Raw genomic sequence first — 14,433 nt, 5'->3', positions numbered from 1 at the left:
GGGCCTGGACCTAGCTCAGTTCTTTAAGTGGCTGCTTCCACAAAGCCTTCAGCCCCAGGTTGCTGTAGTTTGATCCCCACAACTCTAGCCAGCCAAACCTGCCCTGAAGGCATTCAGAGAAAAAAAAAATCCTTAAATATTATTTAGGCACACCTCGGTGTCTATAGCACCCTCTTTTTTTCTTCCTGGGTGACAAGACCAGTAGCCAGAAATCCAACATGTCTATTCTCAAGATGCACACCGAAGGGATCTTTCACTCTTGTGGGAACCCCACTGTGGAAGTTGACCTCTACGCTTCCAAAGGTCTCTTCTGAGCTGCTGTGCCCAGTGGGGCCTCTACTGGCATCTACAAGGCCCTGGAGCTGCGTGACAATGACATGACCCGCTACCTGGGCAAGGGTATGTCAAAGGCTGTTGAGCACATCAATAAAACTACTGCACCTGCCCTGGTTAGCAAGAAGTTGAATGTCGTGGAGCACGAGAAGATTGACAAGCTGATGATAGAGATGGATGGGACTGAGAACAAATCCAAGTCTGGGGAGAATGCCATCCTGGGAGTGTCTCTTGCATTGTGCAAGGCCAGCGCTGTAGAGAAGGGGGTGCCCCTGTACCACCACATCGCTGAACTGGCAGGCAACCCCAAGGTCATCTTGCCTGTCCCTGCCTTCAACGTGATCAGTGGTGGCTTGCCCGCTGGCAACAAGCTGGCCATGCAGAACACCATGATCTTGCCTTTGGGTGCAGCCAGCTTTAAGGAGGCCATGCGCATTGGGGCTGAGATCTACCACACCCGAAGAACGTCAAGGAGAAGTATGGCAAGGACACCATCAAAGTGGGCGACGAGAGTGACTTTGCACCCAACATCCTGGAGAATAAGGAAGCCCTGGAGTTGCTGAAGACGGCCATTGGGAAGGCCAGCTACTCAGACAAGGTGGTTACTAGCATGGACGTGGCCACATCGGAGTTCTTCAGGTCTTGGAAGTATGATCTGGACTTCAAGTCTCCTGTTGACCCTAGTAGGTACATCTCACCTCATCAGCTGGGCAACCTCTATTAGTCCTTCATCAAGGACTACCCAGTGGTATCTATTGAGGACCCCTTCGACCAGGATGACTGGGGCGCCTGGCAGAAGTTCATGGCCAGAGCCAGAATCCAGGTTGTGGGTGACAATCTCACAGTGACCACCCCCAAACACATCACCAAGGCTGTGAATGAGAAGGCCTGCAACTGCCTGCTGCTCAAAATCAACCAGGTTGGCTCATTGACTGAGTCCCTGCAAGCTGGTGCAGTCCAATGGCTGGGACATCATGGGGTCTCACCAGTCCAGGGAGACTGAAAACACCTTCATTGATGAGCCAGTGGTGGGGCTCAGCACTGGGCAGATCAAGACTGGCGCTCCCTGCTGATCCGAGCACCTGGCCAAGTACAACCAAATCCTCAGATTCGAGGAGGAGCTGGGTAGCAAGGCCAAGTTCACCAGCTAGAACTTCAGAAACCCCCTGAGCAAATAAGCCATGGCAGTCTAGCACCCAGGCCTCAGGCCCAGGTAGTTAGTTCCCTTCTGCCACCACTCCTGTAGATGCTATCCGGGCCACCTGGAGCCCGTGATCCCAGCTGTGATCATTGCTTGTCACCTCGTGTCCTGCTTCCTCTGGAGCCGTGGGTGTGCCCAAGGCCAGGTTCCCAGTGGTTCTGTTGTGAAATAAAACTCCGGTACCTGGGAGGACATAAATAAATATTATTTACTTTCTTCTTTCATTTCATCTGTGACCCATTGATTGTTCAAGAGGGTGTTATTTAATTTCCATGTGTTTGTGGAGTTTTTGCTGTTTCTTATCTCAATAATTTCCAATTTCATTGCACTATGGTCAGATAATATGCATGAGATCATTTCAGTGCCTTTGCATTAACTCAAGTGTGCTCTACATGCTAGTATGGCATATTTTGGAGAACATCATATGTGCAGCTGGAAGAATGTATACTCCGGCATTGTTGGGTGAAACACTCTATAAAGGTCTACTAAATCGATTTTTTCACAAGTTTGGTTTAGTTCTTTGCTTATTTTTTGTCTAATTGTTCTGTCTCTTTGTGACAGTGGTATGTTAAAATCCCCCATTATGAGTGCGTTATTGCTCATTAGATTTTCATGTCTGTTAAAATTTGTCTTATGTAGTTGGGTGTTCCTGAATTGGATGCATAAATATTTATGTTTCTTATCTCCTCCTCATGCTGTTTTTTTTCTAACAAGTATGTAGTGACCTTCTTTATCTCTTAAACACTCTGGGTTTGAATTTGATATTGTTAGCAACCAGAACAGCTATCTCTGCTTTGTTTGGGTTCCTATCACATGGAGTATTTTTTCCCATCCTTTTAGTTTCAGTCCATGAATTTCTTCTTAATGTAAATGTGTTTCTTTTATACAGCATATTGTTGGATTTTATTTCTTGATTCATTGTGGAAGTCTGCTTGTTTGATTGGTGATTTGAGGTCATTTACGTTGATGGTTATAACTGATATGTATTGGCCTATCTTTGTTGTGCTGTTTTCCTGCTGTAGGTTCCCTACTTTTGCCTTCTGTTTAATTGTTTGCTCTGCGTGGTGATTCTTTTCTGTTGTTGTTCTTGAAGTTGTGGTCATTTTGGTCTCTTTCTAGAATATCTGGCAGTACTCTTTGTAGTGTTGGTTTGTTGGTCACGAATTTCTTCCATTCTCCTTTGTCATAAAAGTATCTTATCTCTCCATTAAATTCGATAGATAGTTTTGCAGGTACATCAATCTGGGTTGGAAGTTGTTTTCTTCCAGGGTGTGAAATACTGAACTCCAAGCCCTTCTTGATTTCATGGTTTGTGTTGAGAAATCTGATGTGATTATGATGGACTTTCCATTTTAGGTGATCTGGTTCTCTTCCCTAACAGCTTTCAATATCTTGTTCTTTTGCTGAATTTCTGGGATCTTGATTATTATGTGCGTAGGTGTAGATTTTTTTGATTATGGGTAACTGGTATTCTAGATGCCTCACTTAACTGTATGTCAGATTCCTTTCCAATGCTTGGGAAATTTTCTGCTATTTCTCCAAATAATCTTTTTATGTCATTAGTGTTGACTTCTGCTGTTTCTTTAACAGCTATCAATCTTACATCATTTTTCTTTGCATCATATTGCAGCTGCTGAGTTATTTCCTGGTTCCTTGTTATTTTTAAGAGATCTGTCCGTCTGAGTTCACTAGCTGCCATACTGTCTTCAGGGTCTGAAATGTGCCTTCAATTTTGTTCAGTTGGTTTTGCTGCTTTCCATGGAATTCTTAATTTCCTGGATACTTGTTTGGATACGTTTCATGCATTCTAATTCTTTCCTCTATTGTTCAATTTTTAGATCATTTTTCTACTGCCCTCTGTTTAGTTTAATATGCACCTTCTTCAGATGTGCTGAGCAATTTTTTCATGATTGATGTCATTTATTTTTTATCTGAGATATTATTTCTGATCTGATTTCTTCTATAGTGAGATGCAATTATTTTTTTTATAATTTTTATTTTATTTTACTTTTAAAGATTACAAAATGGTAAAATAAGGGCTGGCCAAATAGCTCAGTGAATTAAATCACCTGCAAGCAGGCGCAGGGGCCTGGGTTCATCCTCAGGCCTGCCGTGCCGGCCCCGCCCTCAGGCCTGCTGAGATGGCAATTGAGACTGGGTGTGGTGGCGCGCGCCCGTAATGCCAGCACTTGGGAGGCTGTAAGCAGGAGGATCACTATAAGTCTGATCTAGTAGTGAGACCCTGAACACCCTGTAGACCCTTCCCTGGAATAAAAAAAAAAAGTGGTAAAATAAAAAAACCATTAAAAACAATACAAAATTTTATTAAACAAAGTAGTAGGAATTCAACAATGGCTGTTATATTGTATAATGTTATCTTCAAATTAGTTCTTTAGGTTACCAGATAGAAACATGAAAATGTCATAAGAAAAAAGTTATGAGAAATTTTTAAGAATTAATTAATTTTTAAGAATTTGAGCATTAACTGCTCCTTTCAATAGGCCAACAGAAATCAGCAGTACAATCATCCAAACTGTCATATATATATATTTTTTTTCCCTTCTTTCTTTTGTCCTTTTCCTCATTCCAATTTTTCCTTCTTGTCAAACATATTCTCTCCCTTTCACAATATCTATTGAAACTTTCAGATTTTATTTAGTCTTTCAGGTTCTTACACTAGTGATATATGTTTGCACATGCAGGTCTGATTTATTTTGCTTACCAATAAAGTCACTAGTTGCATCCATTTACCTATAAAAGCCAAACGTTTATCTTTTATGCCTGATTAATACTCCATTTCATTAAAATACCACATCTTTTTTATTCATTCCTCAGTTGATGGGCATTTGGATTCTTTTCAAGATTTAGCTATGACAAATTGCGCTATCGTAAACATAGGTGCACATATATGGCTGTGGTATAATGTTTTGAGTTCTTGAAAAGCTACATAAGAGAGGAATAGCTGGCTTGAATAGGGTCTTGATTCCTAGCTTTTTGAGGAGTCTCCAACTGATTTCCATCGTGGTTATACCAGCCTGCACTCCCACCAGCAAAGGCCTTCCAACATTTGTCATTTGTTGACTTCTTGATAATAGCCATTCTTTCTGTCATAAGATGGTATCTCAGCATTGTTGGTTTTTTTAAAATTAATTTTATTGAGAAAGAAATAGCAATGAGGGGCTGGGGAGATGGCTCAGTGGAATAAGCACTTCCCTGGCAAGCGCAAGGGCCTGAGTTCAATCCCCGGTTCTGCCAAAAAAAGAAAAAGAAAAGAAATAGCAATGAGACAGTTTCAAAACAGGTGAGTAGGACAGTTACAATAATTAATACATTGCATATTGTTGTCTTCATAATAGTTATTCATAGTACAAGATGTAGACATGATATCCTGTCTAAACCTTATTAGTACAAATCTTTCTTCTCACTGAACTAAAAGAAAGTATTTGTATATCTATTTTAACTATTTTGTATATACAAATATATGTATTTTTCACTACAAAATAATTCTTCAGGGGCTGGGGAGATGGCTCAGTAGAATAAGTGCTTCCCTAGCAAGCAAAAGGGCCTGAGTTCAATCCCCAGTTCTGAAAATAATAATAATAATAATAATAATAATAATAATAATCCTTCATTTATATCCTCCTTTTTGTTTAGTTTTGTCAGAGATGGGTATTCCATTGCCATTCAAATATTGTAGGTGCATGAATTCAGCAAAATAATACAATATAGTCCAGTAGTCCATAATAGTAGTGGGTTATCCGTAGGACTGGCAATGTCAGAAGTTGTTGACTTGAGCCTTTTACAGCTCAGCATATTAATATGGCTTTACTTTTAATACCTCATGTTTATACTTTTCTGCTGGATGGTTAAGACCAGGATAAAGCAGGACCTATATAACAAGAAATGTAACTTTTGTATCTGACAAAGTCTGTCAAATCCCCTCAGGATTTACCCTGAAACCCTATACAGCAGTTTGTAGATCCTTTGTCAGTGTCAGCCATGTGAATGTGTCATGGCCATTGTTTGATCAATTTGCTGTCTGTGAAAGCCTAAGAAAATGTTTTCTCTCCATGTGACTCTCCTTAGGCACACTCTAAGGAGACCCAATCCAAAATGAGTTTCTCTAATTTTTGGTCTGCAACCTTAAGTTGTTAACCTTCCAGAAGAGAAGCTTAATGATATTATTACCCTAAAACATAGGTTGTTGAGCTTAACATCAGTATCTGTCTGAATATCAAACACCTTAGACATAACATGGAACAGGTATTTTCCAACAATCATTGATATGCTAAACTTTAAGTCCCTATAGAATGTGTAAAAAAGTAAAAGATGAAAAATAATAAAAATAAACAATTACACATTTTTATGCAGAAATTTAGAAATCTAACTATATAAAAATGCCATAGTTTTTGTGTCTCTTTTTTTGTTTGTTTGTTTTTTCAGAACTGGGGATTGAACTCAGGCCCTTGTGCTTTCTAGGCAAGCACTTATTCTACTGAGCCATCTCCCTGGCCCTCTTTTGTTTTCTTTTATTATCTTTTTTAAAAACCTTAATTTGAGAGAGAATATAGCAGTAATTGATATGACATTAGAAGCAGTACGCATTTAGACCAGAACAACAGGCATTCCAAGCATGGCCCTAGTATTACACATTTCAGCATTGTTTAAATTTGTATCTTTTGAATGACTAATGATGTGGGACATTTTTTCATACATTTATTTGTCATTTGTATTTCTTCACTTGTGAAGTATATATTCTTCTCAGATACCCGTTTTTTGGATTGAGTCTTTGAATTTTGGAGGCCTGATTTTTTTAAAATTCTTTATATAATCTAGATAGAAGTTTTTTGTCCAAGAGATAGTCAGCTATAATTTTTTCCCAATTTGTGAGTTTTCTTTTTACTCTATTGGTGATTTCCTTTCACATGCAGAAATTTTGAAAAAGATGAGAGCTCAATTGTTGATTCCTTAAAGTATTTCCCATGCAATTTGGTTTTTGTTCATAAACTCTCTACCTATCCCTATAACCTTAAGATTTCTACCTATTTTTTCCTCCAGAAGATTTAGTGTCTCTGTTTTAATATTTAAATCTTTGATCCACTTTGACAGTAGTTTTGTGCATGATGATAGATATGGGCCTAATTTTAACCTTCAGCATGCGAAAAGTCAGTATTTCCAGCACTTTTTATCAAAGAGGCTAGCTTTCTTCCAGGGAACATGTTTGGCCCCTTTCTCAAAGACAAGATGGCTGCGTGTGTTTACAGCTGTGTCTTTATGTTCTAATCTGTCCCACTGCCCCTCAAGTCTGTTTGTGTTTTGGTCTGGTTTGCTTTTGTTTTTGTTTGCCAGGACCATGCTGATTTTATCACAGTAACTTTGTAGTATAATTTCAAGCCAGAGATTGTGGTGCCTCCTGCCTTTCCATTGTTGCCTAGGACTATTTTTCTATTCTAGGTCTCTTCTGGTTCCAGATGAATTTTAGGAATGTTTTCTCTAGATCTGTGAGGTATACTAGTAACATCTTAATTGGGATTGCACTGGGTCCATATAACAATTTTGGAAGTATGGGCATTTTCACAACATTGGTTCTTCCTACCCAGCAGCAAGGGGTATATTTCCATTTTCTGAAAACCTCTTCAGTCTCTTTTCTTAGAGCAGTATAATTTTCACCATATAAATCTTTACTTCCTGTGTCAGATTGATTCCTAAGTGTTTCATTTTTGTGGGATGCTATTGTGAACACTGTTATATGTCCACCCCCAGCTCACTGGCAGGCCCTTTCATGGCTCTGTTCATGCTCTAGCCGCATGCTAAGCCCTTCAGCCTCACTGCCTCACTGCCAGTGTGGCCCTCACGTGCGCCGTGACGCCCAAGGCCCAGCTCCCACTGTGCGGCCCTTGTGGCTTGCTCTGAACATCCTTTGCCCTGTCCTGACCCAAGGGGTATGCACTATTCCAGGACCCCCTCAGACTTCTTCCTCCAGGAAGGCCTCCCTGTTTCTGAAGGTCATCAGTCCCCTCATTAGAGCAGCTACAGCCTCAGTTTCCCCAGTGGCTCTGCGGCTTCCCCTGTGTACATGGCAAGCTCCATTCACTAAGCACCTCAATTCATGCTGTTCCGATCTCAGTGTGCAGAGCACAGAATTTGTCCAACAATCCACCACTGACCATGAACAAATACATTTAGGATCTTGTGCATTCTCAAACTTAGGTAATACTTTTTAAAAATGGAAAGAATTATAAAGATGATATAGGCCTTATCTGTCAGATTTCATTTGAGGATGGAAAGGAAAAGCTACTTTGAAGGGAAATCTCTCCAGAATACACACATTCCCATCCAAGGGATTAAAGAACATTGTAAGAAAAGGCTGCAAGCTTTCAGGGAAGAAACACAGTTAACTTTGTATTTAAATAAAAATTGTTCCCATCAACCCTGGCTATTTTGCATGTTTTATTGTCCTAGACATAGTGAATGGCTCATTTACATAAACAGATGTGTAGAACATTCATTATATTCAGATTCTGTATTTACATCTCATTATCATACTTAAGGAGCCAGCGGTGTTGCATGCTTCCCCAAGGAAAAGGAAAAGGAGAATTGAGGAACCGCTTGCTGAGGGCATTGGCATGAGGTTGCATAATTCAAGCCAAAAGAGACTTTTTCCAAAAAAAAGTGCTATATATTAGCTTGCAGTATTTGAATAAATTGAATCTTTAAAAAGTCTTTGAGGGCCAGGGATATAGTTCAGTGGCACAGCACTTGCCTAGCATGTTTTGCAAACAAAATAAAACAAAACCTCTTCAAAAGCAGAGGTGTAAGTAATTCCAAAACATTACCGTTTCTAGTTTTGGAAAGCATTGCAATATTGTCTTTACACACTTTGTGTTCTTGTTTCCTTTTGACAAATACTAAATGCAACTCGCTTCCTAGGTGCTTTCTATTCTGGTGCGGCCAAAGGCTGCCTGCAAGCACAGTGAGTACGGGGGAGGAGCACTTAAGAACATCAATTTAATGTCACAGCTTAAATTACAGCTCGAGTTTGTTCCTTGACAACCTCAAGTGTTTACTTCCTAAGTGTGCACTGTGTACCATATACTGTGATTAGGGTGAACATGCGTGTGTGTGTGTGTGTGTGTGTGTGATGGTTTTTTTTCCAAGGGAAGCAATATAATACAGGATACATTTTATAATATTTTATAATGAATCGCTCAAAGAGCTGCATACAGCAACTGCAGGAAACTTGCCCACATACTATACACTAAAGAGTCCAGCTGAAGGCCTAGAGCTCATAACAGCGCCTCCCTCTAGTCCAGCTGGAAGCGTAGGGTGCACGACACGGTCTCATGCAGGCCCGCTTCATGGATCTGTGCTGGAAAGGCCCAAAGGTCAGTGGTAGAAGCTAGGAAGGGTCTTGACCTGGTGGGTCAAGTTGACAAGCTGTGTGAAGGATCTGAACTGAAGCTAGATAGCAATGCTCAGGGTGAGCACCAGAGCTCCCCCAAATGGACCACAGCCGTCCTCAGCAGCAGTGAGTCCCGAGCTCCTCCAGTGATGTGGAAAGCCGAGTTCCCATCAGGAAAGCCAATGCGACAAGCTTCATGAGGCCGAGCAGTGCACCATCTTCCCCTCTGGAGCCGGGAACTGATGCTCAGGATGAGGGCCCGAGCTTCTCCAGAGTTCACCAGGAAAGCCAGCATGACCAGGTCCCCCAGCAGCACAGCCCAAGAGACCTAGCAGCTTCCCACAGCTCCAACAGCTGCTCCAGACAGCATCCCTCACAGCGTTCCAGCAGCTTCTCCTGCCCTGCCTTTGTGCTGCTGGCAACAACCCTCAGGTGGGCCTCGCACACGCGGTGCCATGCTCACCTAATTCAGCTGGGTGTAATAAGTTGGCCACCTGTTAGAAATCCGCTACAGTGTGTTGCTGGGAATTGAGCCCCACGTATTTATTTCACTGATTTTTATTTATTTATTTAGACACAGGGTCTCCCTGAATCTTTCAGTCTGGCCTCAGCCTCAGTATGATTAATTCTTAGACAGAAATGATTACGATAATGTCTCTGTTTTGCAAGAATTCTCAGCACCGTGAGTGAAGCAGCTGTCTGCATTTGGTTGCATTTGAAGCACCAAACCATCACGGTCGGTGCTACCCTGAGAACAAAGAGCACGCAGTGAAGAGGCAAGTACGCCTGCTGCAGAGAGCTGAGAGCAGCGAGGCAGGGCAGGTCTCTCCGAGGACTTCCCCAGGGGCAGGGGCCTCAAGCAGAAGGGCTCCTGTGGAGACCAGGCCCCACGCGGGGCCTGCGATTTGGCGGATAGAAGTTTACTTAAAGACTGCATTTCCTGAGAGCACATTCTAAAGCTGAGGTGCATCACGACTTGCGCAGTGCTGTTTAGATGGCGCTCTAAAATATAAATGCCCACTTAGTTTCATGGGAAGCAGTAGCAGCCATGAAATTACACATCTGAGGTGCTAATCACATTTTTCCAACACCCACTAAACTAAAAGTAAGTAATATAATTATGCAAATGCTTGGCACCCTACCATTTAAAATTGACTCTCATGCCACCAGCGGCACTTGCTCCACATTTTGGGAAATATTGCTTTGCATTAATAGATAGAGTGAAATAAACAGCTTCTGTAATCCCACATTTAAGTTTCCAAACATGGGGACAGCTGGAAGAGCGATGCTCCGGTGAGAAGCAAGGTCCGACAATGCAGTTCTGAAATTCCTGCTGGAGAGGAGCAAGCGTGAGAGGTGGGGGTGAGAGGCTGGCAGTGCAGGGACGCCCGGAGACCGGACCACACTCCCAGGAGCAGCAAGGATTGTCGGAAGTGCCACTTCTGTCCAGCTGGACACTGCAGCCTCACCATCCAAGAGAGCGAGCAGCCCCAGCGGCTACTTCCCGCAAGCAGGACTGGAAGGGCACAGGCTCCCCTCCTCAGTGCCACCTGCACTTGTCAAGTGCTCGAGAGGCACGCGTGGCCAGCGGCTACTTAACTGAGCAGAGCACGTGCCGGACAGGCGGCACTGCAGAAAACCCCTTTCCCAGCTTTACTGACAGGAAACTGATGAAACTGCATATATGTAAGATGTAGAATGTGACAGATGTTTCGTGCGCGTTGTGAAATGAGCCCTCCTTGCAGGCAGTTAGCAGGCCGATGACTGCACACACTTGGGGTGTGCTGAGAACATGTGTCGGGCTCACTAGAGGAATAGCTTGAAACACACATGTGGAGGGAGGGTATCCCGCAGAAGTCCTGGGGAATCAGGGTGGTAGAAGGAGAAAGGGCCCTCTCCACTCTGAGTGAATCTAGGTGGAGGTGGAAGGGTTGGCGCTCACGGCAGGTCCAGTGCAAGTCCTGTTGGAAAGCCACAAGGTCTGCGCTGGGAAGCCTCGGGGTCTGCACAGGGAAGTCGCGGGGCCTGCGCTGGGAAGCCGTGGGGTCTGCATTAGAAAGCTAGAGGGGGTTCTGGAAGCTGAGGGAACTGCAGACAGAGGTCCAAAGTGATGCTGAAGACCGGAACTCCTCCAAAGACGTGAGAGCAGACTCCCTTCTTTCCCTTCTTATCCAATCGTGCTGCAAGACTGTTGCTGCGGCCCCCAAGTCGGGGAGGGCGTCTTCCCTCCTCTGTCCGTGGCCTACGACTCAGTCATCCACAGACACACCCGAGCTGCTCTGTCAGCTGCCTGGTGGGTCAAGTTGACAAGCCACAGTTAACAGTCACAACGTGTGGAGCCTACTTGCTTAGCAAATTTGAAGCGTGTGGGGTGGCATTGCTAACCACAGCCACCGGGCTGCACGTGGGCCCTCTGGCTTGTCCTTTCTGCTTCACTTAACTTTGCCCCTGGCAGCCGCCTCCCCAGGACAGCACTGCACTGTACGGGCAGGATACTAAGGCTCAGCACTGTCACACTCGGACACTTAAAGGAGAAGATTTAGATAAAATTACAGAGGTGCTTTCCTCGATGGGGCAACCGGAGGTCCATATCCGGATTACTAGAGGAAAATGCCTTCCTATCTAGGAACCAGGTTGTGCTCTGGTTGAGCTTTTCCTGTCCACCTTCAGCATTACCAATCAAGAGACCTATAAATGCTAACAGGAGGAACCCCAAATCCCCAGACCTGCGTTTCTAAAATTCTCTGGTTCAGCTTATTTGGAAGGCACATTTATTTTTAAAGAAGAGCATATACACCTCTAAGTTAAGGTTATAAAACTCACACTCCAGAACGCCAAGCTTCTGCCGAAGCCCCATGCAGTCTGTCGCCCCTGGACAGGGCCTCCTCCCCTTTGCATTCCTTAGGGATTCTCTGTGCCTGTCCACCCCACACTCCTCTGCAGCTCCCACAATGTAGTGTATGCAGTACTAGTTGCGGTTGTTTCTGTGTATTGTGACCATGTAATCATTTCTTCTGAGTTAGAATTTTTCGTAGACCAATATTTGCAAAGTAGAGACCAATTAAATGCTACAGTACACAGATGTTGCTTACTTCAAACATACAAAGCTCCACCAAACACAGGTGATACAAGCAGCACAGCCTTCTCCATCTCCCTCGTGGTTTCTGCGGGATCATAGGGCTAAAATTCCTTATTCTACTCTGTACCTCTGCCTGGGTACCCGGCAATCTCAACCAAGCGCATCACGTTCTTTGTGCAGGGCGCCAGGGTCCGTAAGTGTCCATAAATCTAGGGTATGATTCTAATATTCAGAAGACTCAAGTGTAGGTGAAAATGAACTATTTTGAAGGAACTTGTCAGTGACAATGTGGGGTCACTCTCAGGGGTCATCGCCATTTTGGGAAACATGGCCTGACAGTGGAGAGTGGCCGCCACTACCAAGGAGTTCTGCGAGGCGTCACCTCCTCAGAAGGACTGGAATCGGGGCAGACCGAGTCTCACTATCAGCACTAACAAGGGTGTGAAGCTCAAGATTCTGCCCCCAAACTGAAGAACCACAAATTAAAATATGGAGTGTTTGAAAGCAAGTACTCACTTGATTCACGTGTGAGTGTATAGCTCTTTTTTGCCTTAAGACCATTTAAGCCCAGGCCAGCGAGACAGCTCAGCAGACTCAGCACCCGCTTTGGCAAGTGCAGGCACCAGCGTGCGATCCCCACATGTCCCACCAGTCCCACCCCGGGGCACGCTGAGCTGGTGATCAAGTCCAGGCACGTGGCACATGCCTGTAATCTCAGTGATGAGGAGGCTAAAAACAGGAAGATCACTACAAGTCCAAGCTGTGTAGTGAGACCCTGTAACAAAAACATAATTTTTTTTTTTTAAAAAAGACCATTTAAGCCTAACTAGAATATACCTGGTAAAGGAATCATCATTATGGTTTCAAAGTTCTGATGTAATCTCTTTAAAAGTCTACTAAAATACGAAGAACTAAAAAAGATGTATCCATTTCCAAGATTACAGTCTAAACATGACACTAAGCTGATGTGTAGCCTTCGAGAGGCATTTCCTGGAAATGTACTGTAGAGAAAGCTAACCACACAGAGAAACTCAGCGCTCACATGATAACAGGGATGAGACAAATTCACTACTCCCTACTGCTTAATTACTGGGCCACCGAACAGAAAACTGGGCAGGCTGCCACCTGCCACGTGAGTGACATTTCTTTGGAACTAAGTCCTTCCTTGGATGACTCCTCCTGTAAAAGGTATGATCAAACAATGAAATGTGTGTTTAAATTTTAGAGCTTGATTAGAGTAAAAGGTTTGTTGCCGCTAATCCCAGCAAAATACTTCTCCCTTCACACTCTCACCCAGGGTCCTCGGCACCTTCTGAGGCAAGTCTGGAAGTCCTCTTTTGTGTCTTTAATCATGCTGTCGTGGCTGCCTCAACATCCTGAATTGATTTCAAGTCTTGGCTTTTGGGGTCATTCTGATTTTGGGGTAAGTAATCGTCTGTGCTCATGGAGAGACTGCATGGTGCTCACCTTGGGGTGAGGACACATCAGAGTGCTGTTGACAAGTTTGCCTTTGCATTTGCTGCCTCTTTGAAGCAGCATTTCCTATAATTTCTGCCACACCTCATAATGACACTCATGAAGGAGGACTTCCAGAGCTGCTTCAGAAAGTGGCAAGGACAATGGGAAAGGCTGTTTGAGGCCAGAGGGAGAATCGTTTTTTTACTTTTTTATTTTAAAGAGAATTATAAAAACAAACAATAAAAATGATACAGAACTTTAAAACAAGATGATAGGATTTTTTTTTCAATAGTGGGGATCAAACTCAGGACCTTGCACTTGCCAGGCAGGTTCTTATGCCACTGAGCTGCATCCCCAGGCCCTGGATGATAGGAAATTAACAGTGGTTGTTATGCCCTGTGGATAACCCACTACTTATGGACTACTAGACTATATTGGATTATGGCAATGGAATACCCATCTCTGATAAAAGTAAACAAAAAGGGGGATATAAATGAAGGACCATTTTGTAGTGAGAGAAAAAAATATATATATATGTATATACAAAATAGGATAGCTATACAGCTACTTTCTCTTAGTTCAATGAGAAGACTTGTACTAATAGTGTTTAGACAAGATATCATGTCTGCATCTTGTACTATGAATAACTGCTATGAAGACAACAATATGCAATGTATTAATTATTGTAACTGTCCTACTAACCTGTTTGGAAACTGTCTCAATGCCTTTTCTTTCTCAATAAAATTAATATAAAAGATGGTTGCTATATTGAGATTTATCTTCAGATTAGTTGCTGAGATTACCAGATATAGGCATGAGATTACCAGATATAGGCATGAGATTACCAGATATAGGCATGTAAAATTAATCAAATATAAACACTAGCTGTTCTTTCAATAAACTAATATAAATTAGTAGTACATGATCTTAGCTCTGAGAGAGGGAGAGAGTCTTGAGGTG

At 43.0% G+C, this 14,433-nt stretch overlaps 1 pseudogene; it reads left to right on the top strand.

The window, feature by feature from the left end:
* The first annotated feature begins 218 nt into the window (after window positions 1–218).
* Window positions 219–1,511, top strand: LOC101560577 (annotated as a pseudogene).
* Window positions 1,512–14,433: the final 12,922 nt, after the last annotated feature.

Source organism: Octodon degus, unplaced genomic scaffold, assembly GCF_000260255.1.
Source record: "Octodon degus isolate 3935 unplaced genomic scaffold, OctDeg1.0 scaffold00034, whole genome shotgun sequence".
Taxonomy (NCBI): domain Eukaryota; kingdom Metazoa; phylum Chordata; class Mammalia; order Rodentia; family Octodontidae; genus Octodon; species Octodon degus.
The sequence above is the reverse complement of the archived record's forward strand: the minus strand, read 5'-3'. Positions and strand labels throughout refer to the sequence as shown.